The 21,834-nt window shown below is 38.1% G+C and overlaps 1 long non-coding RNA gene across 14 annotated transcripts in view; it reads left to right on the top strand.

Moving 5' to 3' along the window:
- Positions 1–21,834, top strand: part of LOC105066678 (uncharacterized) — a 522,292-nt gene that overhangs the window by 445,089 nt on the left and 55,369 nt on the right. For 7 of the 14 annotated variants that reach the window (XR_012508563.1, XR_012508551.1, XR_012508561.1 and 4 more), the window contains exons 11-12: positions 1,637–1,779; positions 2,610–2,657. This is a non-coding gene — a long non-coding RNA (uncharacterized LOC105066678). Of the gene's footprint in view, positions 1–1,636; positions 1,780–2,609; positions 2,658–7,995; positions 8,508–21,834 lie in introns of those variants that run through there. The other 7 variants (XR_012508549.1, XR_012508550.1, XR_012508548.1 and 4 more) reach the window with 3 other exon arrangements.

Genomic DNA, 21,834 nt, shown 5'->3' with positions numbered 1-21,834 from the left:
CTGAGAGCTGTGTGTGATGAGAATCAGGTCTGTTGTTGTTCTCTTTCTTTTTCAAAAGAGTGATGTAGCCCAAGTGCTCCTGGAGCCAGACATATCTTTAAAAACCTTGACTCCAGCCCTGTGTCTAGATTGCAGATGAATAGTTAATTAAAGACTGCAAATTGTTTCAACGGCACTAATGAACAGCGCTCTCCACAATCAGCACCAGGCCTCGCGTAGCCCATCAGTGATGACTTTTAAGAGCAGAAGAGCTGGTTCCTACCCTAATCTGTGAAACAGCAAAAAAGAGAAAGAGGGAAAAATTTAAAACAACAGCAACCAGTGTCTGCCTTGTTTTGATTAGTTTGTAGCCTGAGGTATTTTGGACCCCAGCTGTAGGCAGACCCGAGTGCGGCCCAGCAGGGCTCTTGAGTCCGTCTGAGGGGGCCTATTCAACCTGTCACCATGAAAAGGACAGATTTTGTTCCAGTAGTTATGAACTTTAAATTTTGAACACTGGCAAGTCTCTGAGAACTGGTTAATTGACTTGAAAAGTGCTGAGTAAGTACTGTAGCATAAGTTGGGTTTAGCGGCTGAGAGCGCCAGTTTCAGAGGCCAGATCTGAATTCAAATCCTCACTTTGCTATATATTAGCTCTGTGACCCAGAATAAGTCACTTAACCCCTCGGAGCCTCAGTTTCTTACCTAAATGGAGACAAAGTTGCTCATGTCGTATAGTGATTGTTACGGAAATGTGAACTGATGTATGTAAAGTGTTCGGCACAGAGTAAGTGAACAACAGATCATAGCCAGGAATGGTATGAGCATCCCAGAAAATTCAACAATCCTGTTATTCAGAGACTTGGCCCTGGACAAGAGGATACTTTGCAGCCCAACTTGGTTTAATGTAACTTTCCATAACTGTTGCATGTTTAGGAAAGTTTCACAGATTTCGCTGTGTTAAAAAGCATGTTTTCCACCAGGTTTCTAATGCCAGGCATTTCAGTGGAGGCAGAGAGCTCTAAATGAGCCCTCAGTGGTCCCTGCAGCATCAGCCATCCTTTTCCAGTTCAAAGGATATTCAGCAAAGCAGCACAAGTCCCTCTTTCTCCACCGCATACATCGTACAGTCTGTACAGTCTTACAAAACACACAAATTACAAACCTCTAGGGTGATGATTCTGGCTTACAAAATAAGTGAAGACCGAGAGAATAGGATTCAGGAAACCATTTGGGGACAAATTCCCAAGCAGTGCACCTCCCGAGCTTCCTTTACAAATTACATCTCATTTCAGATTTTGTTCTGTGGAACTGCCTCCAAAGATATATATCAAAATAGCTTCCATTGTTACTGTCTGAAAAATCACATTTTCAGCAAAAAGCCAACCTCTGTATCTGTGTTTCCAAAGTGACAAGATATGGCATCATGTTGATTTCTTCAGGGAGTATTTTTGGAAGTGCTATAAATCCTTAGAGGCTACTCTGAATGCTTCTTTCTTTGCAGTTCAGTCATCCACACATCCACTCACACACACATTCACATGCATACACATGCACACTTTTCCAACTCACTTAGGCAACAGCAGAAATCTGGGACCATCTTGAGATTTATTACAAGTCTTAGCTCCTTTCTTTTTCTCTCTTTTTATTTTACAAGCCTGTCCTGATGGCCTCTGGGGACCAGGGTGCCAGTTCTCCTGTGGACCCTGTGAGAATGGAGGTCAGAGAAAAAAAAAAAAAAAAACAAAACTGGAAACTGCAACTATCTTCCCCATTACACAGGAAAAGCCTGTACCGTACGTAAGTCATTAACCTAGACAAAATGACCCACGAAGTCATTGAAGTTGTTAGTTTTATAAGTGCTTATTTGTAACTGCTGTATGAGCTGTGATGTTAGTTGGGTACACGTTTTAACTGTCTATTGTTGTGTAACAAACCATCCCAACACCAACACTTTGTAACAAATCATCCGAACAATGATTTATGATGATTATTTTTTTTGATTCTGTGGATTTATAAGATGGTTTTCCTTCTGGTCTCACCTGGAGTCACTAGTGGCTGCTTCCAGCTAGTAGATCAGCTGGGGCTTCTTAACCAGGGGAATCTGGCCTTTCCTGTACATAGCGTTTCTACAAGGTTAGCTTGGGCTTCCTCATAGCATGGCGGATTCAAGACAAACGTCCAAGAAAGAGCATCCCCAAAGTGGGAAAACAGAAGCTACAATGTGTCAAAAAGTCTACCTTCAGAAGCCACACATAATTACCTCGGCCACACTGTAGTGCTTAAAGCAAGTCATAGGACAGCCAGATTCAAGGGGAGGAGAAACAGATCTACCTCCTGATGAGTCACAAAATCTCTGCAGAAGACCTGTTAGCTGGGAGATATGATTGTAGCCATCTTTGGAACCAACTGATCATAGCATACAACTTAAAGTTTTACTGAAAGGCACTATAAGAATTTGCTAGACTGTATTTAATCATTCTTGTTAGGGTGGGAGCAGATTAGACTGATAAAAAGTTACGAGTTAAACTGAATCTGTTTCAGAGTGCCAGTAGAACTATGACCTTTTATGTTTGTCACTCTTACATAATCTGTCAACCCTGCCCACGTCGCCTTCTCTACTCCATCAGTGGTGGGACAGAGTAACTCGAAAACTTGAGGAAAGCAGTGGCTGGATGGTAAGAATGGTATCTTTTTTTTTTACATTACTATTTCAAATACAAATGGTTTGACAAAGGTTAGCAAAAGTCTATTATTTGAATTGTCTCTGATGTTATGAGGTGTGAACGGTGATCTGAATTAGCTTCAGTGTTTAGGACTTCCTAAAAACCAACAAGCAAATAAAACCAGAAACTTAAACGTAAATATAGAATGTAGCACCAGGATAATATTAGCACTTGGCTAATCATCTGATCATTGGGGAAAATGCATTACTGCCCCTCAGGAAAACCCTCAAGCAAGAGTGGTAGGACAAGGTCGTTGCCTGACGATTTTTCTAGATGTAACGAGATTGTCTGTGCTTTAGGACTGTCATTCTGTGCTGTTGACAAGCCTCTCAAACAGGATAAAGTTTGCTGGTGCAGCAGTTGGCTATCCCTAACCTACTTGTTTGCTTTTTTTTTTTTTTTTTTTTAAAAAAGCTTAAAGGTAAGAATTTACATATTCAAAAGGTAGTTACTTGCTATTTCCACAGTGAAGTGACATTTTTCTCTTGTCTAACTCAACTTTAATGGAATAATTATTAAGCAGGTAGTGATATATCTGTTCCAATTGATATAAATAGACTATTTAGAAACAAGTGAAAAGAAAGACAAACTGCTCATTCTTCAAAATATTAATTTTAATAGTTACATTATAACTCTCTTCCCTTCTAGGATTTCAAACCCCAGGAGAATATTCCATAATAATCCTGAGAGATTTGGGATGACAATTCTAATTTTATTGGCAACCTGATACATGAGATAATGTATTGAGTTGGGTAGGCAAAAATATTCCCCAACTCCTAGTCCAGTTTAATTTTAGTGTTACATGCTATTATCTGATTTTGCACACACAGATACAAACACAAATTATATAATTATCATAATTGGATATTTAGGGAAATGAATGGAAGCAAATGATGGGACTTATTAAAAATGCTTCATGTGTGCTCCACAAGGGATGTGTGTGGCATTTAAAAAGGGGCTTATGTTTGAAGAAAAGCATACAACATTTCTCTAAATACCCTGTAATGGTGCTTACAGAATTTTCAAACCTAGTTACTCTGCATAATGAACTGTAAAAATACTTACTGGCTATACAAGGTAATATGTTTTAGAGGCAGGAGAGACCAAAAAGCTATTTCTAAAAATAATGGCTTTATAGAAATTCCGATTTTTAGAAGTTATAAATACAAATACTAGGGCAAAATAATTTTTTTAAAGGGTTTTATTTCACTCTGTGAGAAAATCCTCAGGATTATGGTAGATTGTATTTTTTCTTTCTGCTTCCTAAACAGCATTGAGGTTGGGGGCAGCTGTGGTGCACAGACACTCGCACTCCTGATGAGAATGTATCGTCTCTGTGAAGGTTTAGCCTCATGTATTGGGCTTCTTACCAAATAATCTCAGAAGTGATCCCAGCTTTTTCTTTATCCCAGCCTTATTTATAAGAGTAAAAATATGGAATAGAAATAACGTAAATATGCACCAGGAGGAGAATGAGTAAACAAATCCTGTAACACATCAGTGGACTATTCTGATGTCATTAAGATTCATGTTTTTGGAAGAATGTGTAATGTCAGGAGAATTGACATTAAATTGACATTAGATGTTTTATATAGAGAATGGTCCAACTCCGCAAAAGCCTGTACCCACGTATGCATGTGGGAAATCATGGTAGAAAGGACCGCAGTTATTATCCAGATGGTGGGACTGTGAGTGAATATTTTCTCCGCTTTACAGTTCTGTCTTTCCCATAGTACTCCTTTACTGTTTTTCCCCTTTACAATCAAGGGAGAAACTACGTCATCTTCAGACCGATCATTCACTAAATATCTAAGTAAGGTAATAGTTTGTTCTTAAGGTGTTGTCTCGTGGTCTTAACAGTTCCCATATAGTCAAGATGTTTTTTTCTTCAAATTGATCTTGTTGATCTTTTAATTTAAGACTGTTTTCTCCCACTTCAGATGATGTGGATTTTGAGCATAGCTTGGCAGCACCTCTAAAATACTTTTAAAAATTAATAAATGAAAGAACATAGTAGTGTTTCCTCTGAACACTTCATTTCCCTTTCTTTGGGAATCCCAGTTTCTATCCCTCGGTCATTTTGTTATTACTTCTCTAAATTCTGCCCTATTTTTTATGAGCATTTACAAAATAGGCCCCTTCCCTATTGGAGAAGAGAACACTAGAGAGAATGGGGGAGACGGTGTGTGAGAAGGGAGATACCAGTTCCAAATACAGATTAGCTTTAAACATTATATGACCAAACATCATGAAATAATGAATTATCATGAAGTGATGATGGTCAAACGTCATTAAAGGCCATGAAAACCATATTGAACACAGGTGTGAACTTTCTGTAGACAGAAGCTGATAAATGTTTAGCTACTGGGTTCTCTGAAATATAAAAACCCTGATTTGTATCGTTTGACGATTTCCCATGTAATCCTCCTACCACGGCGACTTCAAGCAACCAACGTGATGTCAGCTGGCTCGCAAAATTCCTGAAAATTTTCAGGTTGCAATTTAACAACTGGCTTTCTGAGCTGGTAATAGCAGCTCCAGTATACCACTAGCTAGCAAATAATTGTATTCTGCACACTTTGAATGATTTCTTAACCTTTTGTTTCTTTTTTGATACTGAGAAATGATTACTTTTCAGGTGTTGATTTTACTCTGCTGTTTCTAAACAGGTAACTAACTTGACCTTTGGGGTTGAATTAAATAAATCAACAAATGGTTTCAAGGAGCAAAAAAATTGCTGTTTAGCTAGACTATTTTATTTTTGATACAAAAAATAATCACTTAGCTTAATTGATTTGAGATTCAAAAAATAACCAAAAAAAAAATGTTGCATCACTTTATGTGTAGACTCAGTCCCCTCAGTCTCTTTCTCTAGGACTCATGTAGCTGGAGTATTGACTCAGATTTCCAGAAACCATTTGATACCTCAACCACTAATCTGTTTTCCAACTTCCCATAACACACCAACCATAAACCAGGGCTGGCATTTCCTTTATGACACACTGTTGTAAAAAAGAAGACACGTATCTAAGGCAGAAATCAAAGAGTACTTGTAAAACAAAATAAAACAAAACCAACACATAAAAAACTATTAGAAGAACAATTTTAAGAGCGTTAAGCATCACCAAGCACCAAGAGGTGAGGTGTAGTAACATGCCTTAACCTCTCTGAAGCCACCTTCAATTTGATTCTTAAAGTTACTGTAAAATAAATTGTGTTTAAATAATACATCTCCCATCCTTCCCAGCAGTGAGATGCATCTCCTTTACCAATCTGGTTCTCGGCAGGCGGTCCAGCCTGATGAACTATTAGCAAAATGTCAGCTCCCATGGAGACGTGCTACCGAGAGGCAACACTGAAGCAGAGACAGGACTTTCAAAACGCTACTGTGCAAATTCAGTTTTAAAATAGGGATGTGGTTGAGAACTGATGGCTGTGTCATTACCTATGCGTTCATCTCCCCATCACCTGCGGGAATGGGAGGGAGTCGTGCAGCAACGAAAGGGCTTTAAGTTGAGCACTGGTGGGTCCACTTGCTGCTCTTTCCCCTACGCTTATCGCCTTCCACGATGTCTCACCTAGATCTTCTTAAAGAAGTTAGTCCTGTCGTTACTTTGTAGCCCTCAACGACCTACTCAGTGCCTTACAAAATTCCACAGAGACTTTTGGGCACTAAAGACGCATCATCATTTTTGACTACTCTCTTCTGGATCCCACATACCCTAGTCTTCCCCACAAGCACCCTGTGCTTTTAAAATATGGCGCTATTATTCATTGCTCTTCTCTTAAAGAAATGTTTCTCCCTTCATTTTGTTGCCTATTAAAATCCCTCAGGGACTTTTATTTTCCAGTCTATGCAAACAAGCAAACAAAAACACTAAATCCCTGCCTTCCATAGCATTGCTCAGCACTTTGTATTATAATTGTCTGTTTATACATGATTAAAACCGTCATTCATTGTTGTATTCCCCAGCTCTTGATTTACAAGGAATGCTCATTAAAAATTTGCTAGATTCAATTAAAGAACATTTTTGACAACTTAGTAAAGCAGTTTAGGATTAAAGTTTCATAGTAATAATGTACCAAGTAAAAAGAGACATAAGAAACAGAGTTTTTGGTACTGAAAAATACTCAGGAGCCTACACTAAACTGGAGGGAATCACCAGGGCTTTTAAGATGGCAGCAGTGGTAAGAGGAGAAGGGAAGCCGAGGTGCAAGCCAGCACCACAGCTTCTTGGTCTCTACTCCATTTCTGAAAGCACTTCTCAGAAGCTTTTTTAAGAATGTGACAGACGACAAGGTGCAGAGTTGTTAGTTTTTATGGGCTCGGTAATTTCATATGCTAATGAGTAAGAGGATTACCCCAACTGAGTTGGGGGAGGGGGGAGGATTTCCAGGAAATGCCCTCCACTGCCTGCTTTTTGACCTTTTATGGTCAGCCTGGGAACCGTCATGGCGCCTGTGGGTGCGCCATGAGGCTTAGGGTCTACCGGAAGTCGAATCTTCTGCCATCTTAGTTCTAACCAGTGTGTCCTGTCCTCAGTTGCTGTGTCATTCCTTCAGTGGCTGTGCCCTGCCCCCTTCCCTCCTGTCTCAAAAGGATTTGATGACTAAGAACATCCAACACTGATGATTTTTTTTAAATGATTCTTTAGCTTCTTCCCAAAATTCTAGACTTATTTCTTTCTGTACTCACCTCCAATATACACAGTCCTTTCTCCTGAATATAGCAGGGCCACCTTAGAATAGTGAATAAATGTCGCCGGCTCTTGGTTTTTGTAAACAAAAGGAAGGGGTTCAACTAGATAATCGGTAATATATAGTAATATTTGCATAATAATATATAATTCAATGTGTAGTAAGTAACACTGCATGGTAAATATAGGCATATCCCATATAGTGATAATACATTACTCAAAGCTCATGGTAATTGAGCACCTGTTCTGTGTTCCCTGTGCTGTGCTTGTCATTCATTCACTCACCTAGTCCTCAGAACAACTGAGTTTGGTTCTATTACTATCCTCGTTTTATGAATGAGGATGCTGAATCTAGGTGGAATTAAGTAGCATGTCAGGAGTCATGTAATTAGTCATTGAAGACTAGATAATTGGTAAAGTTGATACAAGCACTAGATATCTAGAAAACTAGACTCTAGTTATTAATATTGTCATGTAGCTGCCTGCTTGTAAGAAAAAAGAAAGAAAATAGAGAATATTAGATTCCATAGAAAAACCTCAGTAGTCAAGAACTTTCATTAAGGTTATTCTTTTTTTTGGCCTCACATTTTTAGGTTGCAAAAAGAGTGACTGACACAGCCAAGAGCATTGTAGGGCTGTCAAGTGTCATAACAGCCTGTGCTCAATTTAATGACGGAGGGACGAGGTTTTTTGTTTATCTGCGTGCACCTTGCCCAGTGTATTTCCACAGCCTACGCTGCCTGCTGCACCATATCAGCAATGAGAGTTCTCAGTGGGACCTTGATACCAGCCAGTGTACCTGCCTGTCCAGCTGGACTGAGCCTGCTGACAGATACTGTAAATCAGAAGCTGATTATAAGTCCTGTTCATCCTCTAACATAAATAATGACCCAAAGAACTTTCTTCGCATTTTGCACTTGCTGAGAGTCTCAATTCCTTTGTGTTTCTATAGAGTAATCTTAACTGCATTTAAAATTCTTTTTATGTGTTGGTAAATATATCTGGCTAGCTGTCTACAGTAATCCATGATTACTCTTGCTGCTCACTTCCAGAGCCCTAAACTCAATATCTGGCAGAGGACAAAATAAATTCTTATTTCGACACAGTGAGTCATCCAGAAGTTCTACCTTCCAGTACACACACCTTTCATATATATACCCAGGCCCTTTGTGCATTACTAGTTTGGCTCATGGTCCACTGTATTTTGGAATTTTTTTCTACTGTGATTGAATATTTAGTTTTACTTGCTTGACATGTATTCATTCTAGGACTGTGATTCCTTAGTATTTAAACATAAGGGCCAGTATGACATGCAGAACACTTTATTTTCTAATTTGCTTTTTGATATGATTATGTCCAGATATCATTGTTTCCTTCACAAGCAAAGATCTTCTAAGTCCTGATCTTCTATCTTTCTCTACTTGCAACAAATACGTATTTATTCTGCCTAAGTTTCCTCATCTGTAAAGGGGGAGTAACAAAGGACCTATCTCACCAGATTCTTAGGAGGATTGAATAGGTTAATACAAATTATACCTTTGGAAGGTCCATATGGTGTAGATTATCTGGAGAATTTCGCCCAGTGCTTTGAAGGTGAGAGAGGTCTCAGGTCATAATACTCACTGAGTTTTAATTTTGTTTTTGTTTATTGAGACTTCTATATCACTTGCCAGATGCTATATGGGATACTAAAAAAGATGTCTTCCTACCCTCAAGGAATTCATTCAAATTTAGTGATGAGAAAGGTGTATAAACCACTGAATGTAACTATATTTTAGAAGAGGATGAGATAATAGATGTATGATAGGAAGTTGTGATTAATTCCATTAGGGGGAATCCCTGAAGGCTTCATTGAAGTGGGGAGATGTTTGCTGAACCTTAAAGGATGAGCAAAAACTTGAAGGGTGGGCTTGTATGAAGTTCATGCCAGGCAGGGTGACCAGCATGAGCAATGGCCTCATGGTGTGAAATGGACAGGCATTCCTTTCTTAGGAGGATGACTGGATTTAGGTCTGGGTGTGATGGGAGATGAAGGTAAAAGGGGTATAATAAGAATCAAAGGACCCAAAGCCCTGTTTGCCACGTGGAAAATTTGGCCCTTCTTCTGGAGGTAATTAGGAGGGTCTAAACATTTTTGAGGAATAAATGAATGTGATCTCAGCCACGATGTGCAGCACACCATCACATCTCTGCTCTGCTCAGCCTCCCTGTTGATTCATTTCCCCCTGTCTCTTTACGAGGTCTCAGAGATCCTATGACTTTTCTAGTCACTCTCAGTCTTCGTTGCATAATCTGCTTAAAAAGCATAGTTCTGTCTTACCAAAACTTCCATTTTTAATCCAATGTAAAGCTTGTTTTCTTGCCTAGCCTTCCTTGCAGGCCTCACTCGAGCTCAGAAGTAGGGAATCGAGAAATGCTGGGCCTCTTCACTCCATCCTCACCCTGCTCTTGGCCTCCACCCCTTTCACTGTGGATCCCCTTCCAGCATGACCTCTATGGGGCCGGCAGATGTCCCTGGAAAGAAGCTCCTGTGCTTTGCTGGTGGAAGCACCTCTTTCTGGTCTCTCCTCTTCAAATGTGAGTCTGCTACCAGCTCACGAATCTCTCAGTTTCCAGGAGGCAGGTATCATACTCTCAAAGTAGTTCTCTCAATACCCTATACTTGGCTTAAGGTGAAGGGAAAGCTTTCCATGGAGTGGAGAGGAAGGCAGCCGACCTCCAGCAACTCCAAAGATGCTGTCCAGGACAGCAGTGAGTTGCTGCAACCTGGGACCAGACTGCCTGCCTTCCTATCCTGGCTTCTCCACTTATGCTGTCTGTGACATTAAGTAAGTACTTAATAATCTCAGTTTTCTCATCTGTAAAATGGGACTAATGAAGGATTTATCTAGTCAGATTCTTATAACCTATGGATAGGTTAATACATATTATAGCTTTGGACAGGCATTTAGCACATAATCGATAAATTATAAGCTAAAAAACCTCTCTTCTTAAAGAAAATCTCTGCCAATCTTTAATTAACTCATTATATTCCCTCAAAGTGACTGAACAGATAAGTATCACAAAACTAGATTAATGCTTCCTTAACAAGACCTGAATACGTTGTATAGCACACCTTGACTTGAGGTCTCTTCTGCAAATCTGAGACAACAAAAAAATTCCATTTTGTAGCCTGCTATCTAGTCAATAATTTTTTTTTTGCTTTTCTTAATTTAACAAAAAATTTTATTCAAGTATAGTTGATTTATAATGGTTCCAGTGTACAGCAAAGTGACTCTGTTTTATATACATTATTTTTATATTATTTTTTAGATTCTTTTTCATTATAGGTTATTACAAGATATCAAATATACTTCCCTGTGCTATACAGTAGGAACTGTTGTTTATCTATTTTATGTATAGTAGTGCATATCTGTGAATCCCAAATTCCTAATTTATCCCTCACTCCAATTTTCCCTTTTGGTTACCGTAAGTTTACTTTCTATGTCTGTGAGTCTATTCCTGTTTTGTCAATAAGTTCATTGGTTTCAGTTTTTTAGATTCCACATATAAGTGATATCATCTGCATATGATATTTGTCTTTCTCTGTCTTCTAGTCAATAATTTTTTAACCCTCACGTTAACCTTGAGTGATAGGGACTAATATTACCTCTTTTCCATGTAGGGAAAGGGAGGCACAGAGAAGCAGAGTAGTTTGCATAAGGCCACGTGGTGAGTAAGGGAGGGTGTTAGGATTGGAACCCAAGTCACAGGTTTTAGTAAGTAGATAAGGAAAACGATAGATTACTGAGTTTGAAAATTATTTAGTAGGTATAGTTTGAGATGTGCTGAGTGGGACATACGTGAGCAGCACTGTTGGAAAATCAGGTCCTAAGAACTCAAAGGAGAGATGGGAGCTAGTAGTGTAGAAGTGAGAACCGTCACCAGAGAGATGGGTGGGTGAGATGAGTAAGGAGAAGATGCTAAAGGGCAAAGCCAGGAACTTGCTAACTTCCCTACACTTAGGGGAATCCAGGGAAAGGGAAACCAGTGAGTGAGATAAAGATTTACTTGGAGCAGATGTTACAAACTGGCAGCCTTAGAGCTGAATTTGACTTGTATTTTGAATGGCAGGCAAATTCTTTTCAAAATAATGTGATTCGATATTTAAAAAATCAGAAGATGTAGGAACTCTGGACCTATATTCCTCTGTATGGGCAAATGGCTCCGTTTAACGAGCTCACCCCTCTTTATGGGGGCAGGCACTCTCCCACTGGTCGTACACGCTCCCAACTCCCTGGGGATTCACCCGCTGAGACTCCACCTGCTTTCTCCTGGGGGTTACCTGCCTGGCTCTCCAAGGACCTGCATTTGTGACTCCTGCCTTAGAAAGATGGGAAAAGGTGGAAAGGAAATAGGAGAACTCAACGATACTATTCCAGAGAAAGATGACTTTCAAGAATAAAAGGATAATCACTGTCCCATATGCTGCTTTAAAAAGGCAAAGAAAAAGATGGAGGACAAGCATAGGATTTATGATTTAGGACAGTAATTTTTGAAAAAAACATGACATGCAATTTGGGAAGAAAAATGAATGGTAGATGAGGAAATTAAAATAGCCCTTGTAGACTACCTTCCCAGAAAGCTCAACAAGGAAGGAAACAAAATGGTTAACCCATTTTTTTCCCTCTGTCAACAGAATGTTTAAAATATTCTTGCCTCTTCAAGATGTGTTATCCCTTCTGGTCATCCGCCTACATCATTTTCCTGTTGATGAATCTTATTCATTCTTGATCTCTCTCACTAATGAAGGTCAGGCCCAATGTAGTTATGATAGAAAAGATTTGAAATCCCTGAGAGCTATTCATGTTGAAATGAAATCAAATACTTGGAAATTTGCTCTCACGTGAAACTTGCAAGGAACATATTTAAATAACTGTGCTGATAGATACCTGGAGAAACACATAGCTTTTAAAACTCATTAAATTTTTCTATTGTCAAGTTTCAACTTCTTCTCCCTCTTCCTCCCTCTCTTTCACATTCACACACATACAATATTTATATCATGTATCCTGACACAATTTTTTTTGACATTTTAATGTCTCTGAAATTAGGGAGTCTTAAAAACTGATAGCACAGCAGTACATAATTATACTGTAACTTTCTAACATAGTCTGTTTTCCAGGAACACATTGAAGGAAAGTGCCTGTTACTACATTACAAATAATTTCTATCTCCCAGGCCCAAACATAGATGGAATATGAAGGGAAAAAAATCAAATGAAATATGTGTATTAATTTTCAAACAGTTTGAAGTGGCTCAATTTTAAATGCCTGACGGATCATAATAGTTATTTCCAAGTTGGAATAAATAACTGCCTGTTGGCTTCAGAGACAATAGTGATGCTCAGGCTGAGATATGTGTATTTGCTTTTTTTCTATAATAATAATGACAGGCCCAAGACACTGGGGGAAAAAAAAAATCCTTCTGCTATTTTAAGATACTGTCTATCTCACTAACTGTGTTTTCGTGCCATCATTAATCAATTGTCTGAACAGAGAGAAGAAAGGGAAGGAAGCCTGCAGACCACTTAATGTGCCTCACTTTAGCACAGCAGCAAAGAGCTCAGACTTCCTGGATGCCTACCTTTGTGAGTCTCCACACAATTAATGTGTTTCGGAAGCTCGAGCTGAAACTTTTCAAACCTTTAGGAAGAAGATCTGTAATATCACTGAATTGCCTATGAATTCTTACAAGGATGATGTGTGTTAGCTATTACTAGGAAATTATATTTCATTATATTGTAGAATCTGAACTATCCCCATTGTATGTTGCTAAATTTTTATTTAAATTTTAAGAGAATGCAAAATGGTAGTGCTAGCATGCCCTTCTATAGTGTACTTAGAAGTGTACATGTTTATAACAAACTAAATATGACGAAGCAGTCTGATGACTCTAATAATCATATCATGATCAAAACCGTTTAACATTTTTATGCTTTACAAGCATTTTTCACCTCCATTATCTTGTTCAAACTTGGAAATTATCTAAGGGGAAACAATGATGTCTACTTCAATATTACAATACTGTTGAAACGGTAAAGAAGCCAATTCAAATTATATTTAGTCTCTTAAATTATTATTGCCATCAGTCTTGAATTATGTGTTCTTTGTGGTTCTAACATGAAGTCTTAATATTGCACTGTCTTGGATGTTATAGTCTTTTTTTCTATTCTATTTTAGATTTTTGAAAATGAAAAGTAAGACAATTCTGGTTGAAAACATATGAAAAGACTAGATGATAAATAGTTTTAAGAAATGCCCTGCAAACGTTTGCACAAGCCAGACTTCGTAAAGTGGCACATTCCACACACTTAGTATTCAAGTCCATTATCCACCTGACAAGATAGTAAAATATCCTACTCATCTGTTCAGGGCTAATTTTTCAAATTTTAATAATTTTATTATTAGTCCCTAGCAAGGCCTTTTAAAACTTTGCAAAGAATATTAATAACTCATTAAAGATTAATTACGTGTCAACTTTGAGGTCAAAGAGTTTGAGTGTGTTTTAGTTATCTGAGTTAAAATGTATCTGCTCTGGAAAGAACACACAGTGTAAGATGCTCTGCCTTTCTCACCAACTTCAAGTTCTTATTTATTAAACACATACATGTAGACATTAACTCAGAGGTCTTTGACAATAATTAAGTGAGAAAATGATGGCCATGTACATACTAGTCAAGAAATTTGGTACGGAGGGCTGTCCTCCAAGGAAGACAGGTGACCTCTGGAACCTTGTGTGACTTGGTTTGCTAACTGGAGAATCAGTCCAAGATATGCCAGTTATGATGAAGTCTTCCTCACAGTCTAAAATCCGCATCTTGTTTTCATGGAGCGTAACCATAGCATTTAGTTGAGTAGGAGTTTGGGAATAAGATGATCAATGAAAAATAGATATCTAAATGGGGAATAGAGGACTTTTGAGATATGAATAGAAAAGGGAGATGAGGAAGAGAAGACAGGTCTTAAAGGAGTTGGTGTCAGTTCTTAAATAATTCTGGTTTTGATGGCTTCATAGGGCCAGCAAAAAATGAATAATCACAAATGTGAAAGCCAGCCAAAAAAACCTCATTAACATTGTTCTAATCAAAACTACTTATTTAAATTATGAATGTATTTCAAATGTGACTTCTGGTGAATTATAGGTCATTTCCTTTTCATTTTCCTAATTTTTCAAATTGGAATAACAATAATTCCCTTTGGTGAAGGATTGCTGTGAGGACCAGGGTTACTATATAAAAACTGCTCCACAGTCTTCTCATGGTAGATCCTCAATAATTAGTAACTCTTACTATGACAGTTAATTTTCTGAATATCCAGATACTGCTTTCCAAGAGATTTAAATTTTAAAAAAAAGATAATCTGGTGAACTGTGCTGTGTTATTTATGTAAATTTCTGTAGTCATTTTCACTACCGATTTGGGGGAAAAGACAGTTTCTCTGTCTTTCAGAGGGTGTGTTTGTCTCATTGTAGGTGCTAGTAAGTCCATCCCCAAAGCTTTCTGCCTTCGTTTCTTTATAAAAAATGCTTTGGGGGAAATTATATTCCTTCTTGGACTTCTGTAACTTAAATGAAAGACTCTGCCAGTCAGCACCACCAGCTTTCCCTTGGTCCTGGCACACAGCACATGAATTGGTTTCCAAGGCAAAGCATTCAATAATCTGTATGCAAAGTAGTATTTTTACATAGCTCCGAATGTCATATCCAAATGTAAAGCTGCCTGTTGCCTCAAGTGTGAAATTCACTCTCATTTGAATTTTGTGTTTCTTTGCAACTAGTGGTGCTGGTATTTGCAGACTGGGCCATGAAACACATGTGGCAATGGTTAGAAGTAGTAACAACTATGACCTCTCCTACAGTTGCCTCCGTCTTCAGGAAGAGGGTTTCCTGTGGTGGCCACCCCGGGGCCAAAGCAGGAAATCTACAGGAGTCAGGGAATAGGATTTTTTCTTTTTAATTTTTTTTGGTCTTGATGAGATTTTACAGTCTCTTCCAAGTTATAGCTTTTTCAATATGTTGTGATCACCAGTGTTTTTAGAAAGCTCATGTTTAAAATTATATGGTTTCTTTTATCACTTGAATTCAAATATGTAATAGATTGGATACCAAGTTATTTTCAGATTCCTTTGCCTGGGAACAGTCTGCTCAGCAATTAGAGTTTGGTTCTTAAGAAGAAAGAATATTAGGATGTTTGTCTTTGCTCACTTAAGAGAAGACCACCCTGGGACCAATGTCCCGGTTGGCATCTGTCCGTGATGATTTGAAGATACTAGTCATTTTTCTGAGCACATTTCATCTTGAGCTTTTGAGGTTGATTTCAGTTCAAAGTGCCAATTGAGAATGAAAAGGTTACTAGAGAGTTTGCCTATTCATGATGCAACTCGCTTTTCATCTGGGTCCCCAGTCACCTCGTGCCTGGATCACTTTTAATCTTCCCACTGCTTTCCTGTACCAGCTACTTGTCCTTTGAACTACCTTTTCTAGTGCAGAGGGTCAAGGACAAGAAAGCATTGTCTCTGAGGTTAAAACCAGACCTCCTGTTTAGGTAAAGCAGTTTACCAGAAATTTGGGTTTATAAAGCCATTAACTGTAGTAATTGTATGGGGCACTTTGAACTGCTCCTCATATGAGCTAGCAAAAAATGGTAATAGTAGCTATAATCTAGGATCAAAAAAGGAATGTAAGAAAACATCTTTTCTTTAAAGAGGGAATTTCTCACTGTAATGTCGGGCAAGATTACATAGCTACTGCTCTGTAACACATTGCCTCCAAGTTTAATGACACAAAACAATAACTATTTATTATTGCTCAAGAGTCCATGGAATTAAAAAAAAATAAAGTCCATGGATGGACTGGGCAGTTGTGCTGTCTTGGCCAGACTCAGCTGGACTCTCAAGAGTCTGTGGGCAGCTGGCAGGTCTGTCTGGTCCAAGGTGGCCTCTGAGGTCTAATCTCAGAACCACATGCTGTCACTTCTCTATGGTCAGCTGGCCAAGTCACAAGGCCAGCTAAGATCCAAGGGGTGGAGAGGTGGAGAGGTCAGCTCCACGTCTGGAAGGGAAGAGCTGAAAGTCACATTGCAAAGGTCAGGGATTCAGGCCTGGGAGGAGAACTGGGGGCGTTTTTACCATCAGTCAACCACAGTTGCTTTCTCAGATGAGGAGGGGCAGTACTGATAGCCCCTCGTATGCTGGATCACACCAAGTCTTTTATTCATGGCAATCTCCACAGGGCAAAAGCGAGATATGAGGTTGGAATTATCTCTGGCCCTCAGTGAAGTCAGCATTTGAGAAAAATAACTAGAGAGCTCCATATTGTGGCTTTGCCCTGGTTAATACATTTCTGTGTTTGGTTTACAATGGACATAATTTCTGTATTTAATGGAGGCTTGATTTTACTAGTTCTGAAAATGTTTCTTCTTTTTTCTTTCATATAGGTGTGTATATGTGTGCATATGTGTGTTTATGTATATGTGTGTGCATATATGTGTTTCTCTATGTATATATGGATAGATGTACACACACAGGTACATTCTTGTTCCACTTCTGCCAGCATGCCAGCATCCTTGTCACTCTTTGGCACTGTGAGGCACCACCTTGACTACTGATTATTCTAAAGTTCACTGCCCAGAGGAGGAGATGTTACCTGCCTCACTGGGGCCAAACAGTTACTTTATAGAGAGTGAAGATGTTAATGAGCATGTTTACACATCCTTTCATGCAATAGTTCTAATCGAAAAGTCCATGGGCTCAGCAATAGGGGACTTCCAATCTGGCCCATAATTTTGCACCTAGGGTGGCTGCATTTATAATCTTCTTTTGGTTGTAGTATTGTCATCCCCATTAAGAATTTAATGAGCACCACCAGGCCTAACTAATGCACGGAACACAGAGGTAGCCACATCCTCCTGCCCAGCAAGCTGTTGCTTGATTACAGAGTGGCTGGTGTGCCAGAGGACCAGGGGCCTCCCCATTTTCACTTACTTCATAAATCTAGACACAGACCTCACTTTGGGGCTCGTATTATTAAGAGGAGACTACAGAGGAAAAATAAACCCCATTTGGTAAAGTAAACGTTGCGCCTGCTTCTGTAACTGCCCGTGGTTTATTACTGCTGTATGCTATTTCCTGCCGTACTTGTAACAGTGATCGTGAGGGACTTTTTAAAGACTTGCTGATGCCTCTTGGGCAGGTTCAGGATCATACAGTTTATAAATAATTCTACCTACATATCTTATATCTTCAGGATTCCTCCTGCCTTGCTTTGCTTGTTATTAGTGTAACTGCATGAAAACGGGTTATTTGGATATTTGCCCTGTGAGAACTGTTGTTTATTCTTCCGTCCAAGTCAGGATCATGTGTTTTCCCTGCTGTAGTCATTTCCACAGCAGGTGAAGATTCGTCAGTTGAAGTGAGGGACACAATATAGGCACAGATACACTTCTCAGAAGCCACTGTGATCTCACTGAAAATTCTTTTGTTTGCTTTTTAAACTTTTTGTGGTGGCTTTTATTTAAGGATTCATAACTGGCTATTTGGACCGCAGTTTAAGAGTGTGTGTGTATGTGTGTGTGTGTGTGTGGGGGGGTGTTCACATCACAGTGACATTTTATTATACCTCAGGTGCATATATTTTATAGACATCACCCCCTCTGCCTGCAACAGAAGTTATATATTAGAGTCAGCAAAGTATATGTGATTCTTTTTAGTTTATATCGTTTTAATTCTCCGGAGACACTTAAAATATAAGCTTCTATATTCAAGCTTTATTTTTTGTCACCTTCATTTTGAGGGAAGTTAGAAAAAAGTATAAAATATCATGTGTTTACAGTTAAAACTATGGTTTTTATTTAGAATTCAGAAATGTGCTTATGTACCAAGGTTTACACAAAACACCTGTACAATTTTATTTCATATTTTACAAAGTATTTCACTAAAATATCTGTTAAAAATACAAATTAATGGCCCCTTGTCGGGCCTGCTGAATCAGACTCTCTGGGAATAGAGACATTGTATCTTCACTTTTAAATCAATCCCCTAGATATTGCTTATGCATATTAAAGTTTGAGAAACACTGCTAAGCTTATCCTAGAGTTAAATTTAATTATTAGAAAATGATATACTGGGATCTTATTAATGTAATTCCCTAGAGAATTTTCTTCATGGTACACTGATTCCCTATTTTGGGCTTTATTTTTATCAAGAATCAGTATAGGAAATGACAACATGTAAAATGATTCTGTACTTTTACTAAGCTATCATCAAATGATAGTTTTTTGTGTTGTTCAGAGGCCCTCACTGAGAAATTCACATGACACTTCCCCCTTCAACCTAACTAAACTGTGTAATTGTAACACACGTATAGAAAAGTGAATGAATCATAAGAGTTCAGTGTGATACATTTTTGAAAATGAACACATCCATGTCACCAACACTCAGACTGTGGAATAAAATACTGTCAATATTCCTAGAAGCCCCCTTATGCCTCATGGAAGAGTAACTATCCTGACTTCTAGTGCTGTAGATCCACTTTGCCAGCTGGCTTTTTGATCTTTATGCAAATACAATCATGATGTATGTGCTCTTGAGTATCTGGTTGCTTTTACTAAACATATTTGTGAGATTCATCTGTAATGTTGGATAATGTTACAGTTCGCTCATTCTTAGTGCTGTTTAGTATTTCATTTTATGAGTATTCCACACTTTCCAAGTTCATTGTTGATGGATGTATTAGTTATCTATGTCTGCATAGCGAATTACCCCTAATCTGCAACAAACTTGCACCTTTAAAGAACAAACATAATCTTACACTGTTTCTGAGGATCAGGAACCCGGGCGCAGTGCCACTGGGGGTCTCTGACTCAGCGTCTCTTACGAGATTCTGCTGAAGCTGCCAGCCAGGCTCAGTCTCTGAAGAACTGACTGAAGCAGACTTCTTCCAAGTTCACTTATGCGTCCATTGGCCAATGGCTTCAATTTCTCAGCTCATAGGTCTCTGCATGGCATTTCTCATAATATGGTGGCTGGCTTTCCCAAGGGAGTTTTTGAGACAGACAGAGAGAGAGAAAGAAAAGAGAGAAAGGAGGGGAGGAGGAGGGAGAGCACAGGAGAGAAGCCAAAGTCTTCGGTAACTGACTTTCAGTGTGAGAGGGGACTGCAAAGGAATGTGAATTCCAGAAAGCAGGGACGTTGCAGACCGACTCCGAGGCTGGCTACCACCGTGGTTATGGGAGTAGTTTTCAATTTGGGGCCAAAAAGAATCGTAATATAAAACATTTCTTTATATATATTGTGCCAGTCAGTACATCAGGCCTTTCTGTCAGGTATAGTAGGGGAATTCCTGCATCAGACAGATACCACCAAAGAGTTTTCCAAAATGCTTGTAAAATTTTACACTTTTATAAGAAATACTCACGTTGCGAAAACACTTGATAATCACATGTATTTTTTGTTTTAGCCATTCTGGGGGTGTGTTTAATGGTATCTCATTGTGATTTTAATTTGCACTCACCTGAAAATTAATGATATTTATTCCCTTTTATATGCTTATTGTGATTTGGATTTTCTCTTTTGTGAATGTCTGTTCTAGTAGTATGCCCAAGTTTTAAGTGGGTTGCCTGCATTTCATTATTGGCCTGTAAAAGTTCTTCCTATCTCCTGTATAGTCCTTCATAGGCTGTATGTGTTACAAATATTACAAATATGTGACATACATTTGCACTCTGTTACTACTAATATCCTTCAATGAACAGAGGTTCTTAATTTTAATATGGTTGAATTTTTCATTATTTTCCTTTTTGTCTTTGTGTTTAACTTTTTGAGCCCTGTTTAATAATTCTTTGCCTACTCAAGCTCATGTGTATATTTGGTTATGTTTTTTCCTAAAAGCTTTGTTGTCTTATCTTTCAAATTTAAATCTACAGTTCATCTAGCAATATAGAAAGGATAATATGCCTTGCCCAAGGGAGTTTATAACAGGAATTCAAAGGCAGTTTTGCAGTTGAAAGTCAATCAGTGTAGAGCACCACAGTATTAGGGGAAAATAGGACCAAAAATTACACGTGTTAATAGATGCAGAAAAGTGTCTGAAAAATTCAACACTCATTATAATAAAACACACACCCATATACGTACATATATCCATACACATATTCTTAGCAAATGAGGAAAAGTACTTCCTAAGTCTGATTTTTAAATAAATCTATAAAAATAAATAAAGCAAGCATTATACTTTGTGGTAAAATGCTAAAATTATTTCCTTAAGGTCGGAAATACAAGACAAGAATGCTGTTATCACCACTTCTTTGCAAAATTGCCCTTGAAGTCGCATCCAGTGTAATAAGTCAAGAAAAAACCTGCTAGAAAGAAATACTTAAAATTCCCATTATTCCTGGACTACATGATTATGTGTCTAGGAAATCTCAAAGAAACTACATACTGTTAGAACTAAAAGGTAACTTACTCAAAGAAACTACATACTGTTAGAACTAAAAGGTAACTTTAGCAAGGTTACCTGGATACTGTATCAATGAAGAGAGATGAATTGTATTTCTGTATCCAAGAAGCAAACAAATAGAATATGAATTTTTTTAAAGATTCAATTTATAATTTCGTTCGAGAATGTCAAATATTAAAAAAAAGATAAATTAGATGCAAGGTATCTAATGCCTGTAACTTAAAACTACAAAATATTGTTGTCAGAAATTTTAAAAGAGCTCAATAATGGAGACATATACCATGGCCATGGATTGGAAATTTCAACCCACAGTGACTGATACTGCTAGCTCAATTGGGATCAAAATCCCTGCCGTTTTGGGGGATTAGGAAGCTGGCTCTAAAATATCTTTGGAAAAGTAAAGATCTAAGAAGAGCCAAGACAATCTTGGAGAGTAAGAACAGAGCTAGAGAACTTTCATTACTAGATGAAACTGTAGTAATTAGGTAATGTAGTATTGGTCCAGATATGGATGAATAGACCAATGGAACATAATAAAAAGTTCAGCAAAATGACCTTATCATACAAAGTCAATAAATTTATGACAAAAATCACCCTACAGTGCAGTAGGCATATAATGGTCTTTTCAATAATGACATTAGATCACTTGAATTCTCACATAGGAATAAAAATAAAAGAATCTTCACCCCTGCCTCACATCACACCACAAGCCAAAATATTTTAAGTGTACTAGTACAAAGATACGTGTCCTTTCTTTAAAAAAGTGGTTTTTTTTTATCAGTTAGAGAACTATATTTTTATTTATTCATTTGTTTTTGCTTTAGCTATCTAGAAAGTCATGGATAAAGTATGTCTGATCATAGTAATTTTCTTTAATCTAAGATTTTTGTCCTTTTTATCACAAGATTCTTTTTCTTTTATCCTTGTTTTAATGATCC

The sequence above is a fragment of the Camelus bactrianus genome, chromosome 1 (genome assembly GCF_048773025.1).
Source record: "Camelus bactrianus isolate YW-2024 breed Bactrian camel chromosome 1, ASM4877302v1, whole genome shotgun sequence".
Taxonomy (NCBI): Eukaryota; Metazoa; Chordata; class Mammalia; order Artiodactyla; family Camelidae; genus Camelus; species Camelus bactrianus.
The sequence above is the reverse complement of the archived record's forward strand: the minus strand, read 5'-3'. Positions and strand labels throughout refer to the sequence as shown.